Below are 17,733 nucleotides of genomic sequence, written 5' to 3'. Positions count from 1 at the left end.
GCTGCTAACAAACTGGAGTTGTAGGTGGAAACATTTTAAGACATTTCTGAAGCAGAGAGAGTCTTTGGGGCCAATAAACTTGAGTGTGTTCATCAGATTTTAGCTGGCTTGTGTTTAAACCAAGCAGAGAGTGTCTCAGCACAGAACAGTCAGTACATCACCACCCTGATCTATCTGATTCAGTCCTGACGATAAACAGCTGAGACATTAGGATAGCTTTTAGTAGTTATACCTGAATCTCCAGGTGCTCATTGAGCAGATCCAGTTCAGCTGTCATCACGTCACTTTACGTTTCCATCAATCTGACGTCTTTGTATTTGCCAGAAAAACCAGACAGGGCATCATGCTCATGTTTCGATCACAGTGTCAGTCATGTCCCCTCAGGCTCCTGCTGATTACATTCACATCAGTAATGAAAGAGACAGGAGATCATGTTCAGGACTAATGGTTAACACTGAATTACCTGCTTTCTTTGCTCCTGTTGGTGGAAACACCCACCACCTTCAGATCTTTGATTTGATGGGAAACTCTCACATGTTCTTGTTTTCTCAGAGTCATTCCCTCATAAATGTGCCACGACACAAAGAGCACTACAGGATGAGGATGGAAAACATTTCTGCATTTTATGCTCTTATTAACTCATACTTCTAGTCGGGGTTTTCCAGGAGGCTGCTGAGAGTAACGTCCTCAGCTTTGTTTTGGACAGATTCCTTTGTTGAAAGTTGCTCTTTCTCCTCATATTCCCCTCATAATCCGATTTTCGAGAAGGAAGGGAAAAACAGCTCGCTGACGTTAGACTTTGTGATGCTAAAACTTGGATTTAAAGAATGAAATTTGAAATAAGGTGTTGAAATAACTTTTTCCAATAAACCAGGAGGCTGGAGTCCTACATGTTTTTGTATTTTATTAAGACTGTTGGTAAAGAGGATATGGAACTACTTAACAAACTTGTTAGCTTGTAAACTGCTGGAGACTTTTGCCCCAAACTTTCTATAACTGCAGGAGGAATTTGGATCGGAGAGGCCTGAAGGGAGAGAGGGGAGAGGAATGGGGGAGGCCGGAGCGTGAGAGAGGGAGAAGCTTGAGGTTAAAGAAGCAAGAGGCCATCTTCAGTGGTCTTCACAGGCTGACTGGAAACAACGGGAAGCAGGCCTCTCCCTTTAGGTCTCACTCTGGTATTTGTGGAATCCTCCTTGGAACAAATAGGCCACTTCCTGACCCTCTCCCCCGAGATCGTCCTATGGGAGGACGGAGGTTTGTGAGGCTGAGCGCTGATGGAGGGGGGAGGATCTTAATGTCTGTAGATGTATGTGATAAAGATTGTTTATTTATAGATCTGTCTTCAACAGAGTTATCTGAATCCACTATATGGGACATGATGACTGATCTGATCACTCTGTCGATTTGTTTTTTTTTCCTTCCTGGATGTATAACTTCTCAATCTTCCGATTTTTTTCTGGCAAGTTTGTGAGCTTTTCTTGTTGGTTTATGTTGACACTGATGTTATTAAAGTTGAACGAGTCTTTTATATCCCTGTAGAATGGACGTTGCCATCATACACTTCCATGTTTCTGCAGCAGCACAAAACAGACAGACTGATTACATGTGTTACATGTGTTGTACATGTGTTACACATTTAGTAAGCGGCCAAGTGAAAAGCAGAATGTGGAAAGGGCAGAGGATGGTGGTTGATGTTGTCAAGTGTTAAAGCGTTTAAGTTGATCGATGTGTTTGATCGTAAAAACTTCACAAATAGCCAACAGATGTATCATACATCACAGAAGCTTTTTGTCCTCAAAAGCCACCGTCACTTCACCAACAGGAGGGTTAGCCAGGGAGTTTCAGTCTGACCTCTAAAAATCCTGAATTTTCACATTTTTCCATTCTGTAGCATTATTAATCTCACGGTTTTATTTTCAACCAGTAACTTTTTCAACCAGGAACTTTTTTTTTACGTGGAGGTATCTTCCATTTTATTTTGAAGTTTTTTTCCCTCTTAGTTTATGTCTAACTATCTTTTTTTGGGGTAATTTTTCTTTTTTTTTCCCTGTAAATTTGCATTTTTTGACCCTATTGATTTAAAAAATTATAAACCTGCAGATCTTTCTTTCTTTCTTTTTTTTTTATAATCCAGAGATTTTCTCATGTCAAATTCTAAAATCTTGGCCTTGTTTTACCATGAATATGACATTTTTTTTAGTACAAATATCAGACTTGAAATCACAAGTTTGTTTCTTTAAATTAGCAAAAAGAGTACTCTTTTTTTAGGAACTATTTTAACTATTTTTGAGTGACATTTCAGTTTTTCTGTGCTCTTATTTTAAACTCCTGTTTAAGTCAGCAGAAGATAGTGGTCCAGGTAGTTGGGGTGGACTCTTTCAATGAAATTACTGGCGGATGAAGTCTGAAATGTTTGTCCAGTTGTCCGATAAAGCAGATGTCACATATTTGAGTTCATGGGAGCAGAATAAAAAATTTCTGGTAAAGAAAAGGTTAATCCTCAGCTGTAGGTCGAGGAATATTTGTGCTTCTTCCAGCATTTTTAAGCCTCCCTGTCCAACATTTCCTGCAGCCCTTTCATTGTGTCATAATGTTGACCACGGCGCGGTGTTGACGCTCACATCCTCTTGTTTTCTGCCTCCAGCCTGAGACAGGAAAGAGAGACGGAAACAGCAGGAAGTCAGAGGAAATCTGAGCATTATGTGGCCTCATGTCAAAGACTTATTCACATAAAATCAATGCCTCGCTCAACATGCAAGATTTACATCCAGACTCCTTCCCCAGCTGCAGGGTTTTATCACCAAAACAAGTCGTTTGTAACGTGCTGAAGTCAAACTGCTGTTACCTCAGTTTTAAGTTGTCAACACTTTCACATGAAGAATGTCCTCCTGAATCTACTTAATGTTCCCAGTGTGCACAGCTTTCATCCAAACATGTTCTTGTGAAATAGTTAATACGAAGCAACATGCGAGACATATTTGGCATCTCTGGAAAGCCTGAAGAAGCCACGAGAAACTGAAATGAAGCTTGGGGCTGCGCTGAGAGCGACCACGACCAGCGTGTGTGATGTGGTTGGAGGGAAAGCTTGTTTCCATGCAGCAGGAACGGGCCAGGACATACTTTAAACCACTGTACTGGGGTTTGAGATCGCTCTGTGTGTATAAAACACTGATATTGAAACATTTATCAGTCATGAATTCAACAAAAACAGAAACTCTGAGAGCCAAGTTGTTCTTTGAGACTGAGCCTGACTGGTGATAAACAAAGCTTTATGTGCAGTTTGTCATATCAGGGCATGTTGTTTTATCTGTTTGTGCAGCTCAGAGGGAGGTGTGTGTTTTTCATACTGGACTTTTCAATCTGTGGGCTGATACCAGTTAGACAAACACACAGAGACAGGAAGGGCAGCGTGCGTTGGATGTATATGTGATAAACTGCAGCAGCAGCTCTGCAATTAGCCTCTAAACATCCACTGACTAGAGCCCTCCCTGCGTTACTCCCTGATATCTCTGAAAGCTCAGTCTCTGTCAGTGTGTTTGATAAATCAGGCCGTCTTCTCATGCAGCATGTTTGCGTTAAGGATGAGCTGCAGGTTTGATGAGCGGGCGTTGAAAGGCTGTGCTCAGTGTTTCCTGTAAACCTGAGAGTGTGCGAGAGTTCAGGAGTCAGGAATGATGTCAAACAAGTTGTAGAGCAGCGTGATTAGCTGGCCACACACACACGCACACACATGCACACATGCACACACACACGCACAGACTTAAACATGGCCTGTTTTAATCACATCTCTCAGAAACAATGAGGCAGCGTTCAGGATGTAGTTACTGGCAGACGGCTCTGTGGCTGAACCTGAGGGTTGGTGTCTAAAAATACTTCAGACATCTTTATCTCTTATCTGTCAGCGGCCCTCCCTTTAATAAACACTGAGCCAGAAATAGAAACCTGGAGGAGCTCACCTGCTGGGACTCAATCTTTAGGATGCTGCTGTGAAACAGATAAAAGCAGAGTTTATCAGAGATGATGAGCAGCCTTCAGGTCTATTGAGTTCAGACATAAATTAATGATGGTTTACGGAGTTAACGAGGAGGCTAAAAGGTTTCTAGGAGTTATTCCTTCATGCATGAGGAAGTAAAGCAGAAAATGAATGCTCTGGCACTTTTTTTTACAACCATAAGTGACTGTGTTAAGGAGTTGAGGCAGCTTGTGTCTGTCTCCTCCTCTGCTTCCTGCTCTATGTGTCAGTCATGTTCTCGTTTAACTGAGACTGTCAGGATGGTATTCAACCAGAATGTTCAGGGTTCATCCTCATATGTGATAGGTGAGGCTGTAAATGTTGTAGATTTGACTGTTTCTCCTCCTCAAGAACAGATTTTTGTCTTCTCTTGCTGCTTGAGTTTTGAGAAGAAAGAGCCTGATGACATCCAGTGGTGTGTAGACCAGTGTGTGTCCGCTCCGTTAATCTCTGAGATTGGTGAAAGAGTGTGTGTGATACTCATTAGTCACCCATCACATCAGAGGATTATGCGCCCGATGTTTCTGAATCACTAAACAAGAAGGTTAACCCCACACTGCTGGGCTCTTAATCCTCTTTCCCACTTATTCACCTCTTGCTCACTCGTTGGCTTGCTCCTTCACTGCCTCTCAGAGCCTCCCAGAGCCTTTCAGAGCCAAGTGGCCTGATCAGAGCCTCCAGCAGATGTTCCAGTGAGGCTGAGCGGGACTTCCTGCTGGGAGCTAATCCTCACGCCTTCCAGAGTCTGGGATTAACCAGCGCTGCTGGTTAGAGAGAGGAGCTCTGGTTAATGGAGGGAAGGAGGTACTTACTGCAGCTGATGAGCATGTGAAGGGTTAAACGGTTCTTTATCTGTTATGCAAGGACACCACAATTCATATCCAGCAAACAGCCATCACAGGTCATCACGTAAGGATCTCCTCACAGGTTCATGACCATAGACTGTACCATTAATGGATGTAGTCTCCCTGATGTCACCCATTTGTTTCTAAAACAGATTTTGAAGCAAATTGCCTGTAGTGGCCATATCTGAAGTGATGTGGTCTTTGAGTCTCCTCACTGTTATGCTCCTTTTCTGCAGTTTAATATGGATCACTGATGTCTTCATGAAATGGTAGTAACATGTTTTGGTCCAAAAAGCCAATAAATCAAGCACAGCAGCATTGTTTCCCGGCTCTCATAGCCCCTCTGTTCAGAACGCTCTGATTCAGTGGGCGTGACCTTCATATGTAAATGAGCCACCGCTGATACCGCCCTGCCCTTCAGCGTCACTGAGAGCAGCGCCACGAGCGCACAATGCTTAGAAAACAGTGAAACTTGTTTACCGTAACATTACAGGCTAAAACAACAGGCTAACCGCAGCTAAAGTTAGCATCCTGAAGCTAACATGGAAAAGGGGGGACACTGAGGAAAAGCTCTAACATCTGCTCCACAGCACACAGCATTTAAAATACTCACATTTCCAGGGTCCCAGGTTTGTTGGGAGATTTGCTCCGGTGGACTAATCAGGTAAGACTTGCTCCTGATTGGTCAAAAAGGGACTTGCTGACGTCGGCAAATCCCGGAAATTCCAATAGCTCGTTTTGGGTCAGGATTTTACATTCACAGGCACTAAGTACAGGTTTTGTCATTAAATATCACATTTTGTGGGCTGGGAGGAAAGCCAAAGACCCACAAATTTAACTAAAAGACTTAATAAAGCGATTTTTGCATAATATGGGACCTTTAATATCCTCTAAACTGCAGAGTTAGATAAAAATTTACCACCCTACAGTGTGTGTGTGTGTGTGTGTGGATAGTGAAAATAGACAGGAGATGTTTCTTGAGCCAGGCTGTAAATAAGTTAATTTCTGCTGTAAAAACAACTTTTTTTTGGCTTGGTGTGTATGTGACCTCTGGTACTCCAGGTGCAAGCTTCAAGTGGACACTGGAAAAACAGCAGATTTTAACACTTCAGCATTGTCTCATATTTTTATACTACAGGTTGCCACTTGTTTATGACACATTAGAGGGGAGGGCCTAAAACACCAAGATCTGACCATAACTTTGCCCTTGATAGGCCTCAAGAAGGCTGGCCAATCAGAGTGAAGGGGGTTTGTGGAGTGGGGAGTCTTAAAGAGACAGCAGCCAAAACCCAGTGTTTCAGACAGAGGCTTAAATGAGGGTTTTCTGAAACATCAGTGAGAGAAAAATGGGGTTTAGTGAATTGATTTTGAGTAAGTCATGTAAAGATACTACAGGGGCACCGAAGGGACAAAACAAAGGCTAAAAAAACAAAATAGGCACATCAATTATTTGTAACTATAAAGGTGCAATGATGGTAATTTTTCCACCTTTTTTCAAAGAGGACAGGACAGTAGATAGACTGGGGACCTAGGGGTGAGTGGGGAGAGATGCTAGGGAAAGAAGCTAGATTTAAATTTGAACATGGACCCGAAGACTGTTAGCCTTGTGAGGCGCTCAACCGTACTGCGAGTCCTCTACCAGCACTTTAAGCAATGCGCAATGTTGATTAAGATAGAAGTCCTACTTGGTAAAAGCAAGTCATGAGTTGTAGGAACAAACATTTTAATTAAGACAAAGAGGGTGAACACTTTTGATAAAATGATTACCTTTAATAACCTCTTTTTGACTGCCCTAAAACTTTAGTTTTAAGAATCGATTATGATTTATTACAACAAAACCTTGAGACTTGAACATAACAGAAGCAAACATCTCCCACTTGTTCAGATCCAGACATTTTTAAACACCCCTGTTACAACTTATCTGGCGTTATTAACAGTTAAAAGGTCAAAGCCAGTTCAAATGTTATGAATTCTTTTTTAAAGCATGCTACAATCCAGTTTTAATGAACATGGTGCCAGTTATTTCAGCTCACTCAGGCTGACTAAAACTAAAGTAGAAGCCAAACTCTGACCTCCCAGCTGGGCGTAAACAGAACATGTCCCACAGATATCTATAGACACGACTTCTCCTTACACAAACACTGTGGTGGAGGCTCAGGCCTCACTTTATGTCCTCAGAGGCCGTGGAGGATGCACATGTATGTATTTCTGGTGCCAGTGTGTGGGCACCAAACTGATGTGGCAGCGCCGTGACCTTCCCAGCAGCGTCTCTGCTGCTGTGGCGCTGGGTGTCTCCCCTTTTCTTTCTCTGCAGTCTGAATAATTTACAGAGACGCTGCAGGCCAGATGAATAATAGAGAGGAGAGCTGAGGGAGAGACTTGTCAGGACAAAGACGAGGTGAGATCTGCAGGGTTCAGGAGCTGCTCCAGTATCAGGGAAGGGTACTGTGGAGGAATTCATGTTCTCAGAAACAATTAAACTCATTTAAGTCTGTGGCACTGGCTGTCCTGCACGTGTGTTACCATGAACACACACTTTATTAAGTCTTACTCAGTCACATGCATACCATTGTGCTGTCAGATCCTTTGGATATGATCAGCTGTGTCACAATGTTAGGTCCAGAGGTGCCACAGTTTTGTTCTAACGTGAAGTGAATGCAGACTTGCAAAATGATGCAAATGTGTGCAGAGAGATGCTGTGTTGCAGTGCTAAGATTCTCCTGATGACCTCAAGTTGCTCCAAAGTCATTAAACTCCACTTAACTAGCAAGAAATCTGCTGCTCATATCTGAATTTCTTAATAACTGGTGGCCACACCCTTGGGTTTATGCCTCAAAATCCCTTTAGCTTCTTGTCCTCTCTCCCAGAAGTCTCTAACCCTGTGTGTGTGTGTGTGTGTGTTTGTGTGACACAGGCCTGTGTTTGAGTCTCATCACAGTGTCAGTGTTTGTGTCCCCACTCAGATGCCTCTCTGTGTGTTTGGCCTCTCTCTGTGCTGACTGCAGCTGACTGAAAACACTCTGTCAGCGCTCTCCTTTCTCTGCACGCCCGGCACAGTGACACAGCTGATTCACCTGGCTGTTTCTATGGCAACGACCGCTCTCCTGACCTGTCTGCGGTGGGATTACGAAGCACACTGTCAATTATACACCGACTCTGACGAAAGAGAAGTTTGCGTGAATCACAGATGTCATGTGACCCTGTCAGTGACCTCAGAGTGAGTTAATGTAAAGATCTTAAAGCCTTCATTTCATATTTATGATGAACTCCATCAGCTCAGGGCGTGCTCAGATTTATTCCACATGTTATGGAGATGTTTTGACAGAGTGTGGAGGATTCGTCTGGTAAACAGGGAGTTGCTCTGTGATAATTACAGACCTGTCTAAAGCCTACCAACACCACAAATGCAAATAGATGGACAAAACAGACAGTAAATAACTTCATCTTATCAGACCAGAGGCTGCTCAGAGACACTAAAAATCAAAACAGATGCAGCTTTTTATTTTACACACACACGTTCTTTCTTGACCATCACGTAAACATGGATCTAGTTATTGAAAGCAGCCAAAAAGTTCTCTTTTATGAGTTCTTCATGATATTTAGGAGTTTGTTTATGACCAGAAAACATACAGAAACTCTTCCTGAGTGTTTATGGCGTTCTATAAAGTCAATGTGCTTCTACTCTGACTTTAAATTGTGCCAGTTTCAGCCCAGATGTACAAGGACCTCCAAGTTATCTTGCCTTTTAGCATCTTTTGCTTCTTAATCTTTTTCATATTCCTGCCCTTCTCCTGTGGTTTTTCTGCATCTTTAATACCTCTGATTTTCCAGAACATATAATGTTCTGGTAAATGAAGGGATGCAGAACAGAAGATATAAAATATGAAAATCAATATTAATATAGCTCATTGATAATGCTATCCATTAGGGGATGTTTCAAAGCCACAAATTTCCTAGTTGTTTTAACAACATCTACATTCTGCCTATCTGACAAGTCTAAAGGTCAGAATACAGAAAGATTAATAATACCTGTGACTGTTTTCATCCTGGTAGTTGAGCTTTGTAGTATAGAAGCAGCAGAGCTACAGCACCAGTTAGTGGAGCCGGTGAGCTACAGCTTACATCTGCGTCTGTGAACACTCCACAGCAGGTCACTGTGTGCTGATTCCTGAAGAATGAATGAAAATTCAGTCCCCAGGAGAAAGCACTCATTGTTTTTTTAACCAGAAGTGTATCAGTGTGAGCAAACGATTCTGATTGTCTTAAGGAGATCAGTTTCTTTTCCCACACTGAACGTTATCTGTCATCATCTGTCACTAAAGCAAACACGATTATCCAATCTGAGTTAAAGGACAGCATTTCTAAAAACAGATACAGTAGTCAGACTATTTTAAGGGTTTGATTTCCCTCCTCTGGATCTTATATCAGTATCTTTCTGCTTTGTTGTTGTTTTTTCAAACATTTATATCATAATCATGATGATCTTTAGCTTCTCCCACTCAGGAAGTTCCTATTAAGCCGTTTCCCGTTTCCACAATCCGTCCAACAATTGCAGCGTGACCACTGACACTTCAAAGTTGGGTGGGGAGAGGTTGGCGGATACAGGAACTTCCATTAGCTCTCCCCTCTGAGCTGTCAGAGGGATGTTGTTGCTATTTACATCTTGAGCTGGCTGTGTGGGAGGAAATAACAGTTAAGAAGAATGAGCACTCAAACAAACACCCAGGACTTGTGTTAGAGAATTGATTTCTGTTCAGTCCAGGTCTATAAAAGTACATGTTTGTCCATCTACAGAGAGCAGAAGAAACATCCAAAGGATGAGTATGAAATCTCAAACTCTGCTGTCAAAAAGGCTTTAATAAACCTCTGTTTTTAGATTAGAAGCTGATGTATAAAGTAGGGGTTAGTAATGGCAAGAACCTCATGATGTGATACACATCACAATACTTGGGTCACGCTACGATAATAACACAACATCAAAATATTTTGATATATTGCAATATTCTACACAGTCAACTCTTTGATTGGTCACAACTTTTTTGATTTATTGTGTTTGAAATGATGAAAGTCAGATACATACTTAACTTGAAAACATGAAGGGTGTCAAGTTTGTCAATCAAACTATGACATTAAACTGATGTTGCAAAGACATTAATGGGCAAAAGATGTGGTCAGTTGGTGAAACTGATAGATGTCACTAAGTGTCACCAATGTTACTCGTACAAAATCTAATATTGCGCAAAAAATGGCTATGGTTATTATTTCATCAGTACTCAGTGAGATAAACTTAAAATGATTTTAAACTAACTGACCTTAGAATAGAAAGAAAACATTGATGTAAACGGCATCAAAACCCTCATCATCGAGTTTAGAAATAAAATATTTTTAATATATATTTCGAGATTATATTTATTTTACAGACCATGGGCAACAAAGTAGCTCTTTGGCGCCATCTACCGCAGTGGAGGTGCGTAACATGTATTGCACTTCCAACTCACCTAAAATTTGCATTTTTATTTTAACAAAAATATCGATAGTAAGGGTTGAGATATCCATATTTTATCACAGGTCAAAGTATTGCGATGTATTGCCATATTAATATTGTTTCACACCCCTGATATAGAATAGAGGATCTGACAGAGGAAACTGAAAATCTGGAGTGATGAAGTCCACATCTTTAAAAAAAACAGAAATCAGAAATCAGCGAGGATCAGGTCATACTTCAGGCCAGTTGTGGACTCTTTGTGGGCCTCTTGTGGGAGAAAAATTCAGCTGGACCTTTGACGTCCTTGTTTTCACCACAAATGAATCCTTGTGTTCAGACCAACCGGCTCACACTCATCAAATGTACACAGGAAAGTCAATGTGCCAATGTTACACAATCAGTCAGTCAACACATACACACACTCACACAGTTACACACAATCACACACACGCCCCCAGCTCATGTCCAGTGGCTCTTTGCTTATCTGCTGTTGAGTTTCCGTTTGAGCAGGCAGGACTCAGTGTGTCTGTGTGTGTGTGTGCTTGTGTGTATTTTATCTCAGCTGACCTGAGCCCTCAGGCTGCTGTCACACACTTTGTACAGTGTGTGTTTGTGTGGGTGTGTATGTAACTGTACCACAGTGTGGTTATTGACTGATACAGGTAATGCATTACTGAGGGATAGCAAACAGCAGCTTAGCTTTTTAACTAGACAGAGACATAAAACCAAACCATGTGATAGAGCCATGTGAATGAATTCAATCAATATATTGGAAAAAAAGGAGCCGAGCTGTGCTTCAGCGTGTACACACATGTTCTGCTCTGTCAAAGTAATGTTAGCAGTAGCCTTTAGCTTCTAAAATTTGTGAGGGGACCTGGAATCATGTTTCTACTGTTTCAAGGCTGCAGGCCAGAAAGACCAGCTGCACCTTTGGTATCCCTTCAGCTAGATTCTTAATATCATTGTTGTTGAGGAGCACATTTTCTGAAATAAGCCCTGAACAGTTACTGGAGCATCAGGTCAATGAAGGCAGAAGTTGGTGTTTTTAAATTCTGGTGAAATCAGATTGGTTTTGGCCAGGAGAAAGGCCATTAATTGTTTAAAACATGGTGTATCCATTGTTATGCCACCCAGTGGCATTTTGAAAGCCCTGATTGTGGCATTTTGGCCCCCACAATGCTTTTGGAGCCAGCAGCGACCATGTGTCGAGGGAAGGAGAGTGGAGCTGGAGAGGAGTGAAAGGTTAGCAAACAGTAAAGTATTAAAGAACAACAGCCTGCGCCTGCAGCTGGTTCATCGGCTGCTCATGATCTCATTCTGTCTTCATCTTGTCCCTCTGGTGCTCCAGTAGTATCTGTACATGATTTACAGCTCCCCCCCTTATTTTTTTCTTGCTGGTGTTTCAGAAAACCATTTTTCAGCCCCCGTCAGAAATGGGGCTGGGAGGATATGCTATTCTCGTGATTCGATTTTATTATGATTTTTGGGGTGCCAATTCGAGTTTAACTGCAATTGTTCAATAAGTATGATTTGGGGGATTTTTAGTTTACCTTTTTAACACCAGACCATGTGAAAAAGTTAAATGATGGTGATAATTTCTTCAGACTATATGAGGAGCCATATTTTCCCATAAAATGCACATCATGTGAGTCAGAGAGAAACATTTCACCCTCTGAAAAAGTGGTAACTTTTCTCCCAATCCAGTTTATAAACAAAGACTGAAATGAAGAACTTGAATAAAAAAAAAAAAAAAAAAAGATGTTTTTTGACAAAGAATCACGATTTTAACATTGTCTCCCACCCCAAGTTAGAAACACTTTGATATAGCTACTGCCTCTTTAAGGCTCCCCGCTTCACAAACCCTGTTTACTCTGATTGGCCAGCCCTCTGGAGGTCTTTCAGGAGGCGGAGCTACTGTCAGAACTTGGTGTTTGAGGAGGAATTTAAAGAGTCCAGCATGTAGACAAGTATATGCGTACATGCTAAACCCACAATACCTCGGTCCTCAACTCTGGTTGAGCTCAGAGCAGTCAGATTCTTCAGAGTTCATCATGAAGAGCTGTCCATGTTTTGTCCTGCCTGTGCATACCTCAGAGATTAGTGCAGCAGCCACACAGAGTTAGCGTGTTGAGAGGAAACAAGACGTGACCATGAGGCTGTTCATGTTGTGAGACGACTGAGCGTTATCTGCTGGATCTAAATGCTGTTAGAGCTGCTCTCAGATGAACTGATGGGAAAACACACTCACTGAATCATTTAGCATGATAGTGATTTACAAACAAACTGTTCAGCAACATAAACCTGGAGCAGTGCTGCAGAGTTTTATGTTCTTATTTTGATTCTTCATGTGAGATTATCTTCATAACAAAGGGTTTTTCTTCCTATATTAAATCTTCACTTTACACTAGCTCTTTGGTTTTTGAGCCCTAAGGTAGCAGAAGATGATTAAGTCATAAAAATGAAAATGAGATCATTAGAGCTGATATGAAGTCAGAGGATCTGAAGCCATTCCATTCAAAAAAGAGATTTTTGAGGATTACTAGATTAACTGTAATTTATCTTTATTTTAAACCCTAACAGCTCTTATAATCTCTTAATGGAATTAGAAACATGCCCAAAATCTCTGATTCTAGCTCATTACACTTTCATGTTTTCACTTTTTCTATCCTCTTTTGTTTAAAAATAAACAGTATGCTCCTTTTTTTAGCAATATGATTCAACTTGGAAAATCAGCAGTAATCCACAATGAAATGAAACTCAGCTGTAGCCCGAATCTGACAGAATAATCCCAATAATCTTTTTGCATAGACTAATCTTCAAACTGCATTTACACAATTCAGTCATAGATTTTTGCAGATTCTGTACAATCATTTGTGGCTTATAACCTGGACGATGTAAATGAAGGTTTATCTCAAACATTGCACAGCAGAAATTTAAGCCATCACTGTGCCTTTCTGTAACCATGCGGCTGTACCTCACAGTAAACCCTCATGGTCACCTTTCAGCGTTTTCATACTGCGCTGAGTTTCGGGTCAGAGTCTGCTCTTAGATTCTTCTGAGTCAGCACCGCCCGTCATCTGCAAACATGCTTGGACAGATTCCAGTGTTCATGGTATGTGTTATGTCACACAAAGAGAACATACATGTGCGCAACATGACTTAACAGTCCTGCAGGAGAGTTCATGCACTCCCTAGTAAATAGTAGTCTTTTGAAATGAGTCCCCCCAGGCTGAAGTCCATATACTTATTAAGAAGAGGAGAAAAATGGGCCTAAACAGTGATTTTAACACAAGAAGAGCATGTTGTTCATGATAAATGTGGTGTTTTGTCTGCCTTAAAAATCTTGTACCTGAGGTGTCGGCCAGAACTTCCCGCAGTGTTTGTAAAACAAAGACAAAAATATATATTTTTTATGCTTGTTCTTTTTGGAGCGTGAACATTGATTTAGAGCTGTGTGTGCTTGCAAAGTGTGCAGGGAGAGTGTGTTAATGTGTGTAAGGATATTATCCTTGAAGCAGCACATGTGCACATTAGACACAAAGACATCATGGACCCCGTCTGACCTACATCTGCCACCCTGCACCACACATGAGACGTGAAGGAGTTCCCTCAGGCATGAAACACACACACACACACACACACACACGCGCACACACATGCAGACACACACACATGCAGACACACACACACGTCCATGTGCTACCAGAAATCAGACACAATTGTCAACTCTCTCTTTTCCAGCTTCAGCCTGCATTTTCCTCAGCAGGGGGAGGGGTGTAAATCATCACAGACGTGCACACCTCAGAAATTTTACACATTGAAGTTCAGCAGCTGCAGAGCTGATGTCACATTTCCTCTTCCAGAAAAAAAGGTCATTCGACACGGTCAACCAACCAGCAAAGTGCACGGCAAGATGAAGATCTGGGCGTCTGCATCAGTCTTTCCAAAAGTCTCAGTTTGTGTCTGCACAAATAAAACATAACCCTGAACATCTGATGCTGGAACAGGGCCGTCAGTGTTTAAGCCTCCATGTTTCGGGCTCTGTAATCCCAGGTAACTGCGAATGGAAAGAGGAGAGAAAGCAGAAGTTAAGCAGAAGGCTGCAGCTGTAATAAAGTCCAGGGACAGAGAACATGTTGGGGGCTGGGTGTGTGTGTGTGTGTGTGTTTTCCTGATGGCACTCAGTCAGCTCTCAGAATCAATGTGTCCTTCATCAACATGTTCAGTCACGTCAACACCAGGCAGAGATGAAATCAGGTCTGTTAGGAAAATATGATTGAATGGATTTTGGTATAATCTGCCTGCCTCTGTGTGTGTGTATGTGTGTGTGTGTTTGCAGGACTTATCTGCTGATCGCTGACAGCAGACAGTATTACAGTACATTCAGCAGGCTGCATTAGAGGAATGTCACATGTCGTTGAGGAAATGCATGTTTAAAGTCTGTCACTTTAGCTCACACAGCAGCTGCAGACTGAAGACAATCGGCTGAAGAATCTAAAGAAAAAATAACTACTGCTTCTGAGGCTTTGTCTGCAAACTGTGTTAGTCTGTTTAAGAACATTGGCTAACTCGGCTCAAGAGTAGAGGATAGTCTGCAGGTGACAAAGCTGATTTTGAGATGAAGTCTAACAGAGGGGGTGTTTTTTTTTTTGTTAATCTTTATTCTGTCCCTCTGGTGCCTCCGTAGTATCTGCACATGATTTACAGATAATAAATCAATTTTTCTCTCAAACATGTTTTAGAAAACCTCTTTTAAGCCTTTGACTGAAACGCTTCATTTTATCTTTTGTCTCTTTAAAGTGGACATATCATGCTTGTTTCTCCTTTTCACTATGCCAGACTAGGATGCCTGTAAAGCATTTCTGTCATTCTGTCAAGTCATTTAGTTCCTTCATTGCCCCACAATAGCATTCTCAATATCCTCATTTTAGGCCATTCTGAAGATCTTGTTGAAACGCTCCGTTTCGAGAATGACCTCCAGTAACCTCGCAACGTCACAGCCCTTTGTGCTCTGATTGGTCAGTTCTATCAGAGGGGCGGAGGGGGTAGAGCCAGGGGGCGGTTTTTACAGCATGGCAGTATTTACAAAATCGCCACATTAAATGGAGCAGACCGAGCGAGTTTGCTGTTTGCCAAAACTTCACCGTAAGGCATTGAAAGCACTAATAAAATGGCAGAGTGTAGGATACGTCCTTTTGTATTGGACCCCGAGTCAGACCCGGACGGTTCTGCAGCTCAGGAGGAAGAAAATCCACCTGGACACAGATCATCTCAGGACGCTTCAGTGTGGTGAGTCAAACCGGTACTGTAACATGTATAGTTTATACCTGGAAATATAGGCAGATTTCACCAATAAACTATTTCTATAACAGGGCTCCATCCTGCTCCTTTACTTTTCTCTGTCTGTTTTATCCATCATGCTGAAAGTGTCGTCTAAAGATCACCTCTACCATCAGTTTGTCACTATGTTAGCACTCAGTCAAGTTAGCCAGAGCTAGTAGAGAGCTTTATTTATACTCGGCTCTTGGTGGGTGTATCCCTCGATGGTGGTTGTGTGACTATCCTACTTCACAGAGGAGGAGCTGCTTTATCAGATTACTCCTATAAAAAGAGAGGATCCTTGTGTCGTCACAAAGGTCGAAATCTCAAAGCCAAATGTCAATGACCTATTTTCAGAGGCATCAAATCTCGTTCTAGGATCAGGAAAAATACAATATCTAATTTTTTGAAAATTCAGGGGGTGAAAGGTCTTGTTTTCAACTTTATTATTTTATATGTAAGTATTAAATCACAGATCAGCATATGTCCTCTTTAAAGCGCCCTGCTCCACATAACCCCTTCCCTCTGATTGGCTAGCTCTCCAGAAGCCCGTCAAGGGAGGAGCTTCAGGCAGACCTTGGTGTTTGAGGCCCTGACCTCCAGTGTGTCCTGAACCAGTTATGTAATGACCTCATCATTTCAGAAAGCCCAGTGACGCTCAGACAGATTCAGGGGTTTCTACAACATGAAGATGAAGTGGTTTGAAAATCTGCACATACGTTCAGTCTCAACATCCTGCATTCTCACTCTATAACCATGATGGCCTAACTTGTGTTTATGGCCATGAAGCAGGGGTCTGCAACCTTTAATTTCAAAAGAGCCATTTTGCCTCAGCTCACCTGGATGAAAGTCATTCCAGAGCCACAAAATGTAGGTTATCTTCACAATAAAGACAAAAAAAGTGTATAAAATTCTAAACAGAGTAAAAATCTAGTGAATAATTATCCAAGCAAGATTAAAAAAAAAAAAAAAAAATTCGAACCTAAATAATGCAATTTTAAAATTTGTATGAATTGTCAGAAACTTAATACAATTTTCTAAAAAATTGCAAAAAAAAAAAAGATTTAAATAAAAACTGAAAAATTTGAAATTCTTTACTAAATTTGAAATAATGTCAAAAATTGAAATTAAAAATTCTTCCAAAAATGTCAGAAAAAAAAGCAAAAATCACAAAAAATAACAGCTTTATTGCAAGATGTTACATATTTAGTACTGCAGAACTTTAAACTGTCATTTTATTTATCATCTGTGTCACTATCATTAATACCCTCTGTAAGAAAAATAATAAAATAATTCTCTGTGTCAATAACATTTTTCAAAACTACAGGAACCACCGCAAAGGAGTCAAAGAGCCGCATGAGGCTCCAGAGCTGCAGGTTGCAGACCCCTGCCATAAAGAGTTCTCTGTGTTACAGTCTGTTTAAAACAGTTATAACTCATCACAGGAGCTTTCAAAAAACCAGACTCCATCCTTATGTCTGTCGCTTAGGGAGTGACCAAACCAAATGTGTGATTTCACAGCAACTTTTAAAGCTACCTGAAAATATCTTTCAAAGGAAATCAGAGTGAGCCATTAGAAACTCCTCTCAGTGTGAAATCTTCGTGTATCATCACCATCTCTTATACAGATTATACTCTAAACTGAACTGCCTGCACAGTTTCTCCTGACTCTCTCCATCAACCCAGACGTCCACATCTTCACCCCTCTCTTGGCTGATGCCTGAGGGGGACTTTCTGGGGTTATTTATGGGGAGTTTCACACTTACACTCTCCTGTTTTCCTCTCAGCTGGCTGTGAAGCAGCTCCTTTCCATGTTACACACTTCCTTTCCATTCATAATAGTTGTTGTCTGTGTTGAACACTGTTACATCACTGCATTTCTTCTTACCCCACCCTCTTCTTTAAGCTGCACTCAGTTTCCCAACACAGGCCAGCCCGTGCTCCTTCCTCCTCTTCCTCCTCCTCCTCCTGCTGCTCCTCCTGCTCTCTGTCAGCTGGACTAAAGCTGTCACTCTGTCCCCCTAACAGCACACTTTGTTAGTGTGTTATTGATCCCACTGTGACGTTTCCTT

At 41.5% G+C, this 17,733-nt stretch overlaps 1 protein-coding gene across 5 annotated transcripts in view; it reads left to right on the top strand.

Annotated features, from left to right (window-relative positions):
* myo18ab (myosin XVIIIA b) overlaps positions 1–17,733 on the top strand; it is a 123,612-nt gene that overhangs the window by 11,883 nt on the left and 93,996 nt on the right. The window lies entirely within an intron of this gene.

The sequence above is a fragment of the Halichoeres trimaculatus genome, unplaced genomic scaffold (genome assembly GCF_033239565.1).
Source record: "Halichoeres trimaculatus isolate MK-OKI-2021-1 unplaced genomic scaffold, fHalTri1.1 fHalTri1_scaffold_9, whole genome shotgun sequence".
Classification (NCBI taxonomy): domain Eukaryota; kingdom Metazoa; phylum Chordata; class Actinopteri; order Labriformes; family Labridae; genus Halichoeres; species Halichoeres trimaculatus.
Note: the sequence above shows the minus strand (reverse complement) of the source record. Positions and strands in the feature narration are given on the sequence as shown.